At 37.1% G+C, this 13281-nt stretch overlaps 1 protein-coding gene across 12 annotated transcripts in view; it reads left to right on the top strand.

Annotated features, from left to right (window-relative positions):
• MBD5 (methyl-CpG binding domain protein 5) overlaps positions 1–13281 on the top strand; it is a 120247-nt gene that overhangs the window by 64878 nt on the left and 42088 nt on the right. For 11 of the 12 annotated variants that reach the window (XM_015869254.2, XM_015869253.2, XM_015869252.2 and 8 more), the window contains exons 3-4: positions 810–948; positions 4242–4433. The gene's annotated coding sequence lies outside the window, so the exon portion shown is untranslated. Of the gene's footprint in view, positions 1–809; positions 949–4241; positions 4434–8619; positions 8678–13281 lie in introns of all 12 variants that reach the window. The other variant, XM_015869250.2, reaches the window with a different exon arrangement.

Genomic DNA, 13281 nt, shown 5'->3' with positions numbered 1-13281 from the left:
ACTTATGAACATTTATGGAAACCAAGCAGCGGGTGTGAGCACAGTGAGGGGGGCTGCTGCATTTGCAGTGGTGACAGCAACAGTGGGTCACCTCTACTGGTGCAGACTTTTGTGAGAAGTATGAAGAATGCACAGCTAAGCATGGTGACTATGAGAACTCGTTCTATTTAATAGCATTATTGTGCTCTTTATTGTCATGTCCATGGAAATAAATAGGAGGCATTACTTTCAATGTGATAATGTATCTATATAAGTAAGTTGTAAATAACAAATTCTGCATGTCTTTGTTACATTTTCAGTTCTTTGAAGGTTTACGGTAATTACAGAATATCCCACAGTTGAAGGCCCACAAGGGTTATGGAGATCTTCTCAAGAACACTTAATATAAAGTCCTCTTATTCATTCTGCAGGCTGTATTTCTGTCAATTTAAATTCTGTGCAAATGTGAAGCAAGAGGATATAGCTAGAGTCCATTCTACCCTTGGACACAGGGTATTCTGATTTTCTGTTTATGGTCATCAAAGATAGAGGTCCTTCTAGAGGGCAGTTAAGAATGGGGGTGTATTTGGGACCAGATTACGTTCACTTATTTAACATCACACTTTGAACTCTACCTCTCTTCACTGACTTCTGAGACAGCTGTAATAAACTAACCAGTTCTTTTCAGTGTTTGCTTTTGAGACTGTTCCCATGGCTTTTGTGTAGTGAAGCAGTCTTTTGGAGAAGCCATGCAGTCTGTATTAAGTACTGGTACTGATACTTTGTCCTTCTGCAAATTGTGTTTCATTAAAACCTGTTTCTTATTGTAGGAAGAAGAGGCTAAAATCAAAACATAGGAGACAGAAAAATATAAAGACTAGAAGAAACAGCACTTCACTTTTTCTTTACAAAAATTCAGAGAACCACCAAACTCTGGTGGATTACCTCCACCGATCTCCTGGATTTGAGGTAGGTGGATTCTCTCATTCCCACCGTTTCTCTTCATGCCACATATCTGTGGTTCAGTTATTGAAAATAAAGCAGTATCAGGCTGGATGCTTGTAATCAAGTCTCTGAACTTTTGCCAAATTTTTCCAGCACGCAGCCCATGGCTGTGATTTGAAAGATGCAGTTTTGGAGGTGCGTTTCTCAATTCTGCCACAGGGTAAATGGAAAGAATATATGAGAGTATGAGAAACAGCCAATGAACAAGCAGATTGCTGTAGAAGATATGTAGATAAAACAGACCTTAAAAGAGGAAAGAGAACTGGCAAAGCGCCACTTTGTTCTGCACATATTTGTAACAGCACACGACTGAAAAGTTCCTGAGTTTGTTTCCTTTAGTGGAAGATCACTTTTTGGCATTTCTATTTAGTTTTATAAAAAGTAGAGTCTTTTTAATTTTAGATGCAACAAATGCCACAGTTGTAAGAATAGTGTATGTATCTCGGGAGATTAGATGGGGACAGGATTTCTTTTACTCTGTTATCACAGACTTGTGATGTAAATAGAAAGCTCACAAGCAAATGAGAAAGCACATTCACTGGAAAAAAAAAGCAGATGGCTTTTCCCCAGAAATACATCCACCGTTAGATACCAGCAACTTGGTGAGAACTTGCTGGAAAATTTATTGTTAGGGATATGCATGCAATAGAAAAATAAACATACTGAAGTCACTGTGAATGCCCTATACTTATCTGTGAACGATAAAAATAAACTGGCCTTTTTGTGCGTGGTGCAGTGCTGACTGTTTAGTAAGCACTAGGGTATCAGTGCAATCAGTCTTGCATTAAGTAGCGGGTTTTCAGAAGTGTGATTTTTATCCATTCTTTTAATAATAATAGTAATAAAAACCCTTCACAACTTTTTACAAGTAATTATTTTAATGCTTCATCATAGAATCACCACGGTTGGAAAAGACCTCCAAGATCATCTTGAGAGCTGGTAGTTCCTAGTAGGCAAAGAAGGATTGAGAGGCAGGAGAAAAGGAGAGTGAGAACAAGACTTTCGGGAAGGGAAAAGCAATATAGAGCCTGTTGAATTAGCCACAAAAATTCTCTTGGATCGCCGTGTAAAACTCTTTTGAGGGTCATATAAGACATTGCCAGCATGTGCTGAGTGTGATACTATTATTTTGATGGCAGTAGGTTTGTAAATGGAATATGTGCAGTAAAGGTATTTTTTTTTCCCGGCAGAAGGTTTAATTACCTCTTTTCTTACACATTTCCATTTCTGTATGTTCAATACAGACAATTCTGATAATTAATGTATTGTTACTATTTTATTTAGATGCTGTAATTTAAAAACCAGGTTGTTGATTTGAATTCATTTTAGTAATGCTTTCTTTGTCAAATTCTTGAGGCCTTTAGTAGATGCTTCTTTTACTGATGCTACTTAAATCTTCAGCATTGTCCACGTGACCTAGTTATTTTAAGCCCTGGTATGACATAGCTTTCATTGTTGGGCTGTTTCATCCATCTATTGAAATTGTTTCCAGTAAATCAGTTTTACATTGTTTGCTGTGCTTTTGCTTTAGGAAAGCTTTTACAAAAATCTCTCTTATCAATACCTTTCAATGTGATTAAACGTTAATAAGTAAATTTATCTGAAGAATATTAAATGCATGGTAAAAATGTAATGTAAAATTTATTTGTATGCAAGCTATTTAATACAAAGTTATGTCATATCTCTATTTGCTTTGCCACTGTAAAAATGAGCTGCTCTGAAGTCACAGATTCCTAAAGCATTCATCTATAGTTTTATGAATAACAAGTAAGAACGTTCCTTTAAAAAATAATCATGCAGCTTATATAAGGAGGAAATTATATACAGAGGAAACATTAAACATTTGTCTTCTTCTGCAACAGAAGATGAAATTCTTCTGTTTAAAGCGTGTCATTTACGTGTCAGATTTTAGGATTCAGAATTTCTGAGTGATTTATGAAACACTGACACTCAGGCTCTTGATAAGCTAAAACCAGCAGCTCAGGCCCATTGCGTGGAGCCTGATAATTCAGGTCTTGGGAGAAAGTTCAGTGCCTTCCCATCTCCACTGAACGTGCCTGGATGTCTGTACCACGACATCCTTCTCCTTAGCATTATGCTCTGATTTTTCACTTAATCAAATATAGTGTATTTCAGTGGTATATAGTCAGTGTTTAGACTGCCTGCCTTTATAAGGTCACATGGTTCTGTTTAGATTGTTGTAAGCCATTTCAATGAATGAGAAGAGTTTTTACCATTAATAGTGTTTCTTTATTATTATTTAATTTTCATTTTAATAATTTTGATAATATTTATGGACTGGATAATCTGAAGAAAAGTAACTGCTGTCAAGCATTTTCTCTCTAAGTAGTTTTCTTTTTTCCTTGACTGGTTGTGTTGCATCCATTTCAATGAAAGATTTGTTCAAAACATGGGAAATTCCCTATAAATCTGAATTTGTTAAGAGCGTATTTCTGGTTTTTAGCTGTTGTTCTCTTACTGAGGCCTCAGGCTTTCAGGTACAACGCTTCAAAGGCCAACATCAACTCTTTTAGCTACGTCTTTAACCTAATGAGCTCCAATCCATTTTACTTCTAAAAGAACTAATTAATTGACTTAAAGTCCTGCAAAGGTTGTTAACTCCTTTCAGTGTCAGAGAAATTAAAACTGTCGTGCTTAAAGTCTAACCAACTGTGAGCAAGTGGAGGGTTACAGATACCTGGTGCCATCATTTCCAAAGGGAATTGCTCAAGAGAAGCCCAGTGCTTTTGTTTTTGATAGGCAAGTGTTACTGTGATAATGCACGAGCTCTTACAGTGTCTGTGTACCTCTGCAATAGCTCATAAGCAGTACTGTTAGGGCCTTTTACTTAGCTAAGGTTGTTTAGTTTTAAAGGAGAGAAACTGCTGCTGTATTGGTATATGTATTTGACATATAGTGTTAGCTGTGGTACTGAACACTCTAAAGCCTAACTTCTAGCCTTGCAAGTTAGAGGCTATTAGCATGTGTCAGGACTGCTACAGTTGTCTGAAGACATGAGCTTTGTATGATAAATTTGATTCTAGTTCTATCATTATAAAAAGCTTAAGTTGATTTTTCTAGAAATCTGCCCATTCCTGTGGACAGTGAGCCATCGTAATTTGTTGACAGCTGTCTTTCTCTTATCAGTTCCAGTCAGAGCCATCCTTGCCTTCCATAACAGTAAATATTATCTCAGTTTCTGCTACAGATTCATTGGCATTTGCATTTTAGTTTAAATAATTCTACTGTCTCAATAGATGTAACCTGGTGTGCAAGAGTTCCTCACATGAGGGGTGCGGTAAGACAAGGAGCCAGCCTCAATGGACATAGCCCATTATCGAGATCTCAACAGGAGAATATCTAAAGCAAATCTCCAAGTGCATCAGAAATTCTAAGAAGACTAAATATCCCCAAGGTAACTAGAAGCAAGACCATGACGATTAATGTAGGTGAGTATTCAGAAGTAAATCAGTGCATTTCTTAAGCTGGGAAACTTTTATTTTATTTTGGTAGTTTTATTCTGTGGTGGTAAGGATCATTCTAATATGCATTTCAAGCAACATAATACAAAAGATTTCAGCTAATGATAAAAGAAAGAAAAATAACCAGAACAAGGATTTCTTCGACGTTTCATGGTGGTAAAGTAGAAAAGTAAGCAATTTGGTAATTCATATCTATATATGAGATGGACATTGTAATGATCCATGGACCTTTCTGATAACAGAACAAAGAAGAAAGCATTCTTGACCTAGATTTAACAGGTTTTCTTGAAGCAGCATACCATGTACAGTATCTTAATGGCACGAAAAGTATCATTTTGTGGCAGCGTGATTCATACGGAGTATTAGTCATGATTGGTAGTAATATATTTTGATATAATTAAACAATAGAACTCCATTTGTCTGCATCAGAAAATATACGGCACTGTTCTTGATCTACCTGATACAGTGGTGGCAGAGCATAGCTGCCTTGCCCTGAGATGAAGGCAGAACTTCACAGTAAAATGCAAAGCACTTGCTCTTATACATTTTCATAGTCAAAATATAAGGTTATATCATGTCAACAACCAGCAGATGGAGAAAAAAAATGTCCTAGAAGCTCAAAGAACACAGTAGGAAACTGAGCTATAAATACCAGGCTAATTCCATAGCTTTAAGATTTCTCCAAAGCTTTTTTAAATCCCTCCAGAAAAGACTGAAGAGATCCCTAATCTGAAGTGCCCCACTTGAAGAAATATGTACGTTTTTCTTTTTAAATAAAATTATGTTAATCTACAACAGATTGTTTGGTCATCTTAATGAGTCAGTGTAGTATCTGTACTATATCTATAGCTTCAAAATAAGATTCTTAAACACACCGGTACATTTTCATTCTTATCAGTGGTTTCTTCTTCAGAGAAAATATAGAATTCTGTCTGATCACCTCTGAACCGATGCATACAGTATTCCCACAGAATACTTGATGACCAGACCTCATTTTGAATCTGTTTTTAGCTATCCCTTTCAGTTGAGAGATGTAACAGAAAACCAGTCTTCTTTGATCAGATTTTGGGAAAATTTGGAGGACCTATTCATATCTATTTTCCATGTATTTGTAAATTGTACCTATGGAATATAACATTGTGGCTAGATTCAGAAATATTTGTTTTTCTGGCTTATGTGCTTAATACTGTAAATTCCTGAAAGCAGATGTGCAGTTTTCTGGGGCTATTTCCTAGGATACCAGTTTGACTTTCTGCTACCGAGGGCATCCAATGCAGCTCTGAAAAGATTGTCCAGAGTTTTGTTAACTTCAGGCTTTCACTTCTCCAAGGTTTGAAATCCACAGCTGCTCTGTACCAAAGCCAGCAGTTTATTGAGTCGTCCTCAATATGAAAGTTCTTTTTTCCATATGTTTATTCACAATTTTCCATGTTGCATCCGAGTTTGTTGCATGTCCCCTGTATAAGAGGGAGATGATTGAGGTGCTTGAAAAAAACAAAGATCACAAATACTTATTTCTCAAGTGCTGAAGGTTTTTTAAAAGCATCAGTGTCTTTTGTGAGACTCTGCAAAAATTCACTGTCAGTGAGACCTGAGCATATACTTTGCTGTACTGGTCGTGGTCTCTTATGATGGAAACTGGTTATTAGGAAGAAGAAAACAACAAAGTGCAGCAACAAACTAGTGGCGGATTTAAAAAGCAGTACTGTTAAGGAGCAGCAGGAAGAACGAGGTTTGTTTGTTGTGGGGAAAAAAAGAGAACACTGCACGATGGACATGAAACCTTAAAAAGATAAGAATTCTATCAAAAGCATTGGTGGTGGTGGCTCTACAGATTTGAAAGAGAAAAGAGAAAGGAAAAAAAGGCAGGTTTACATTGCACCAAGGATTAAGAGAAAACCGTCCAACATATAGAACTTTTTCTGTTACTAATAATCTTCTGTAAGGTAAATAGTTTTAAGGTATCTGATATTCACGGGATTTCCTTAGAGCAGTTGTAAGAGGAATAAGTAACTTTTTTTTGGTAAATAAAATGCTTTGAGTGCCCTGGAAAGTCCACTTTTAAAATGAACTTGAGAAATTCAGGTTCAGCGACACTGGGAAGTTTGCCTTTCATTGCCTTAAATTCACGCTTCCACTGAATAGTGTACCAAAGTGTAACGTATGGACTAAACACATTTTTTTTTAGATGGAGAGATACCTGTAGGTTGAAAATCACATTTTGTAGATCTTCCTGCCAAGAATCCAGAGTTCATGGCACTGATGGCTTTATTTGTGGGGCTGTTTGTGTTACTGAAGGAATTCCTTTCAATGAAGTTTTAAACTAGAGCTGACTGTGTGATTCTTTGTTGGCGTGCTTTCCAGTAGCTCACTTTCTGGAGGATGCTTAATACCTGTTAGGTACATACCTTCTGCATTTCCTGGGACTCGTAATATTGCCTAGAATAAAGGTCTGTTTCAGTCTTGAATGAGGATCTGGAATCGTATATTTTCCTCTGTTTGGGGTGAAATAGTGCCTTTTCTACATTCTTCTCTTTTATGATAAGTTCTTAAACTCTTGGGTGTCATGCCTCCCTATAGGGACACGTGGTTTTAAATTTTGGCTGCCTGTGGTCCTTTACCCTCGTTTTTGTTCGCTCTGCTTTGATGAGCTGGTGCAATACTTTTGTCGAGCTTGAATGTGATTCACCCTTTTGTTCGGTTCCTCCTGAGAAGACCCAAACCTTTTTATGTCTGGCTTAGGGTTTGTGCAGTTTATTGCATGTGTAGTAAAATCATGTTTTGTGGTGCACCAAATGAGCAAAGCTATGGATTGCTGGCAGAGCTCTGTGTTAAACCTAATGCTGTCATAACGAGATGCAATACAAGGCTTTCCAGAGTAGTTGGGGCCCAGCATGAGTAATCACGCTCCCCAGGAAGTCTTTGAGGTCCTTTTCAGGTCCTAAAACATACCCAACATTTTTGTGGAAGGAGGAAGAAGGCGCTTAAAGATACAAAAATCCTTTTAGGTGAAGTTCGTTTGATAGCCTAAGTATCCTTTTTTGTAGGCACACTATATTGGCTTTTGTTGGTACAAGTCCACGTTAGCAACATTTTACCCTTGTCAAGTTTCCATGGAGGGGACAGCTGGAAAGAAAGAAGCAGTGGCAAAAGAATTGGCTTCTGGAAGTCTCCAAGTCTGTTGTGCAGAGCGGTGCTTTGGGCACTTAGTGACAGTGCCCGGACTTTTGGCATAGGTTGCTAACATGAAAACTCTACATTCCCCGTCTCTGAGTCTGAAGTTACTCATACTTCTTTTCCTAAAATAGGACTTTTGCAAACATATGGGGAGAATTTATTTAGAAGTATTTAAAATCTTTAATCCTAAAGTTTTAAATCCTAATTTCAAAATTTGAAGTTTGGGATGGTGTGAATGACAAAAATACTTCCAAAGAGAGTTTCCCAACCTGAGATGGAGAACAGAATGCTTTTTAGTATCATGGAAGTAAACATTTCATTTTCTAAGAGCCAGACTGTAATCTTCACAGTTAATGGGAGAGTATAATTTGTGCTTACTAAGGTGTCAGTATGAATATGTCTAAAAATTGCTAGGTAAAATTTCAACCAAAAGATATACGGACATTAACATTTATGTACTTTGCTCATCCTATTGGGCTAAATGTACCTTGCCATTCTTAACTGCGAATCTCCAGGCACAGGGATGGTGAGCTGATGAGTCAGGATCCCTAAGGAAGCAGCCTGGCCAGGGCAGGGAGGGGTTGATGTCCTTCTAACCTCTCCCTGGGGCAGGAAGAAGTGAAGGAGGTTTTTGACTTAAGAAGCACAAAATCTTCCCCAAAACTAACAGCATGTGTACAGATGAGGACGGTAATGCATTCTTTACAGAATAAACATTAATAGAACGTTGTGCATTACCTTTTTTTAAATACTGATTATCTTTGCTTTTTGGAAGTGAACTGTGAGCAAAACATGAAGTGGAAGCAGGTATTTGTTTCAGAGGAAAAACAATATTCAAAGAAACCTCTCCATTTAGATGTTCATAAGTATGAAGGAATAATTAAGAATCACTTAACGTTGAAACTGTAGCATCCTAGGAGGACCGTATTGCTTACTATTGCTTATTTTTTCTTTCAACTGGATCTTTGTTTTTCAGCTTGGACTGAACGTGATGATAATTTCCACCTTAAATCTAATGCTTAACGAGGAAAAAGGTCAGGCTCTTTTTTTTCCTTTTTTTTTTTTAAATCTGGTGTCCTGCAGTATACGAATATACTAAAAACACACTTAAAGCTTACATTATTTACCTCATATTTTTTAGAGAGCAAGCCAGATAGAAAGTTTTAGTATGAAGGTAAAGAAGAGAATTTTTCAGTTCAGTGGTATATTCCTGAAACAGGTGACTCAGATCAGTGTATGTGAGAGGAAGGAGCTCAATAAGGGAAGATCATGTATACAAATCTTCATAGAGATTTCACTTTAAAATGATTCAACCTACAATTAGCGGCCCTCTTGTATATCAATAGAGGAACATTTGTCACAGTTTTTGTGGAGTAAAAGCACCAGAAAGGAGTAAAATCACCCACTTGTTTTTTTGGTAAATATTCTTAAACTTCTGAGTGCTCTTTCAGAAAATAGAGGAAGTCTCTTAATGCTGTCTGTCTCATAAATAAAACAGTGGGGGCAAATTCTCAGCATGCTGACCCTTTCAGTTAGTGTATCATTGGAAGGCAGTGAGTAATAATACAATAAGGAGATCCATGCATCTATGGCATGGGTTTGTAGCACAGCAAATTTCAGAGAGGCAACCTGCACTTCCAAACTCTATTGCATTTATACTCGATACTTTTAATTATCTTTAGAGGTTTTTTTTCATGTGGGAAATCACTGAGTAGAAATGCATAATTCAGTAAACAATTCAGAAAATGGTATTTGGATAAAAAGTTCCATGTGTCTAAAAATAGTTCAGACCTATGACTTTGGCACAGAAAGCCTAATTTACAGGTTTAATTTGCAATCCTGCTACGTTTCTGACATTCTCTTGTGCAGAAATTCAGTCTGAATTATTCAGATGATTTAAATATTGCTGCGTCCTGAACTTCAGGTGCCAAACAAGGGAAGTTTATCCAGTTTATTCGGCCTCCGCATTTACAATATGGGAATGAGATTTTCATTCTCGCCATTTCTTTCTTTCTTTTTCCACATCACATTGCACAGTTAATGGAGCTAATCTGAGTAGTTGTTACAACTGAAGATCAAAGCCTTTCACTGTGTTTCCAGACAAATTATACTTCCATATATATATATTTTACTATATATATAGAATCAAATTGAATTCTCATGTTCCAGTTTTCAAATGGCTACTTTTAAATATTCTCTTGTTATAAAATTAACTCTTTTTTCCGCAGATAACTCTTTTGGTAGCAACCAGTCAATAACATACAGCAAAGCTGTTAACAAGGACTAAACATTTACAGTAGTTATTACCTATTTATTTTCTTAATTTATTTATCAGATAACCTAAGAACGTTCTGTCTCAGATGGTCCTGAAGCTCATATACTCTCCATTATGAAAACTGTGACTGAATTATATTTAATAACACCAGATTGTGTTTAATTCTGAAACATAGGTATTAAAAGAACAAATATATTCTTTGATGGTGTCCTCCAGTCTCCTTTTAAAGTAATTTTAACTTTGGCCAGGAACTCTGCAGTCCCTGTAGCTCCATCACTGGATAATAATCAGTGTGTGCCATTAGTGCTTTGAGTTTATTAGTTATAAACCCCTCATCGTTTTTTCTGACAGTTGTAAACCCCCACAGCAATCATTGTGAATCTGTTGCTGCAGTGGCAAAGCAGGCTGCTCTATTTTAGTATCCAGCTTTGTTGTGGCAGTTGGTCTTGGGAGGTCTGACCTTGTAGGTCTTGTAGGCACATTTTGCGATCGTCTTTTTTGCTTTGCTTCAGGTCTGTTATGTGAAATGTCCATTTAGCTTCTTGTGTCTTCTTACCTTGGTGGTTTCATAGGGAGCCAGCAGGATGCCAGCCACTGTAGAAAAATGCCTTAGTTACAACCATGAACAATACGTGGAGCCACAGAGAATGAACACCTTAACTTAAAGCTTTGTTCCAAAATCATCCAAAAAAATGGTAAATGATTTCATTGACAAAATCAAAATTCTGACTTTTCTGCAGCAAAATAGATTTTGGAGGCAGATTTTCTTATCCAGCAAGGCCTAAAAAATCCAAAATGACCTTTACAGCTACAAAGCTGATACATTGAGTGTGTGTGGGACAGTGTAATTTCTCTTTACATTCCAGAAGGCTGAGTCCTTTAAAATCCTCCTTAGGAACGCCCCTCCTCTTTTATGTTATACCTTATTTGCTGCTTTGTTTCAGAATATCATAAGTAACCAGTTTGCATAGGGTTGATGAAACTTTGCACGTTGAAACATCACCACTGAAAAATAAATGCACCGATGACTTTTGGCCATTAAAAATCAAAGCAAAACTAAAAAACCAAGCAAACACCGAGCCTGGATTCATTTCTTTGGATTTGTACTTGCTGAAGATAGACATGCTTTTCATTAGTTCCTCTTTAGACTGACCAAATGGAATGCTGTAATATTTCTTTAATTTCCAATATTAGCACGTAAGTTGGCAATATTCATTTCATTGCATGCCCTAAGAAAGATGTTGTTGATAGTGGTGGCATAATATTCTTCTCTACAGGATAACTGGGCTCTTCTGTAGCCTACATTCATACCCGGTATTAGTTTCGAATTTAAAAATAGAAAAATCTGAATGTTTACATTATTTTTGCTCATAAGAAGGCCTGTCACGTGCACAGTTTTGACCTATTTTGCTTGCAAAGAAAGAAATTAATGTGGTGGAAGGCCTGAAAGCGCACTGACTGCTGTATCTTTGGTCTCTACCAAGTGATTGCTGTTACTGAGCAGACAGAGTCGAGGTTTAAAAAGAAAAATATATTGTTTTTATGTAGCTCGGTTTTGGTTTTCACCAAAATGCTTTCAGAGATGCTGTATGTTTCTGTCCATGCACACGTGTGCTTTCAAAGGTAGTCGACTGTTGTTGCAAAGGATGTGCTTTTCCACTGCTTTCACTGGAATTGAAAACCTCAGTCGCTGTGATAAGACAGTTAAACCTCAGCAATGGAGGATGTGTCACAGCTCAATCAGCTGCATTTTACCTGTCCTATAAGCATGGGCAGGAAGGATACCTGTGCAAGGATTACAGCTTGTGATTAGTTAACAGCAAGTTGGTGCAAAAGGAGGAGGTTTGTATCATATGCTCTTAGTGACAGCTGGAATCCGTGAATGTAAGTCAGGCTCTTTTCCCCATCTAGCCACGGTACAGCTAAAGATTGTTTTATTGCTGTAGATTCCTAGATAGCAGGCCTGAAAGGACTGCTTTGATCATCCAGCCTGGCAGTAAAAGCAACCACATGCAGTGGGGTTGTGTCCTTCTGCATGCAGATCAGCAAGTCTGCCCTAGCTGGGACATGGCCAGCTCATTAACTGAGGATGCAGAGATGAGTGCAGCGGCCTGGGCTGTGGAATTTATTTGCTAATTAATAGCAAATTCACCCAAATAGCCATCCTCTTTAGGGTGCTTAAATTGTTGGGGTCTTCCAATCCTAAAAAAAATTGCAGCAATAAATTAGGATTACATAAGACTTCTATATAATGAAACTATCCTTTCTAAAGCTCGGAATGCTGTTGCACCAAATGTGTTGGATGGTATAAACTGATTCGGCACTAGGACATTTTTAAAATACATAATTTTAATAAGGTTATGCTGCTTGGAACGATTTTCTGGTTGTTGCAATGGAGCTCTGTATTTACACGAAAGAAGATGATGTCTTTCTCAAGCCAGAAGACAGAATATATCATATATACAGCAGTGTTGTAGTGCTAGATGCCAATACAGAAAGATAAGTTTGAAGGAAACAGGATCTCCTTTATTCATTGGGGAGGTTGTAGTAGATTGTTGAGTCACTCACATAAAAAGTCAAGCTTCATAAAGTATTCGATTCTAATTAGTGCGAGAAAGCTTCTTTTCAAAATGTAAAAACATTCCCAAAAAGCAAAGAGACGTTTCTAATTAGATGACACAGGAGAATCCTAGCTAACTCCTTTGATAGACAAATAATAATTAGCAAATGATAACTAAATAAAACCTTATTTTAACTCTCTGTAGCTTGAAAACAATGCGTTGGAAGAAGCCAAAGATTCTTGTTAGTTCTTAACATCCAAGACTGTGATCTGAGAGCGTTTCCATTTCTGAATGTCATGTAGGTTTTGCTGCGATAGAAGAGAGATCAGTATTTGTATTTATAATGATTTTGTTTTGTGGGTACTCGGAGTGTCTGCAAAACTTGATGCCCAAAATCTGTCGTCATCCCATAAGGAAGCACCCAGAGGCAGTCATTTCTCAGGGACCTGTAAGTAGCCTTTCCCTGTAATACCTGGAGCTGCTAAGCTTATTTAAAGGGTCATTTAAGAAAAAACTTGTAGAGCATCTTTGCAGTATTAGACTGTCAAAATGTGATTTACTGGTTTTATATCCACTTACTAATAAAGGAAAGGTTGTATTGGTATTCATATCATATGTGATGGATCTGAATCCAGACTATTAGTATCTAATTTAATTTTCTTTAACCTTGTACCAAGTTTTCTGTATTGCCTAAAAAACTGTTAAATATTTTCAGCTGAGTGTGCAATGAGGCTTCCAAAATGCAGCATTCAAAAGAGTGAGACAGATGCATTAAAAATGGAAAACATACTTTCAGTATGTG

Source organism: Coturnix japonica, chromosome 7, assembly GCF_001577835.2.
Source record: "Coturnix japonica isolate 7356 chromosome 7, Coturnix japonica 2.1, whole genome shotgun sequence".
Classification (NCBI taxonomy): domain Eukaryota; kingdom Metazoa; phylum Chordata; class Aves; order Galliformes; family Phasianidae; genus Coturnix; species Coturnix japonica.
This window is presented reverse-complemented; position numbering and strand designations above follow the sequence as displayed.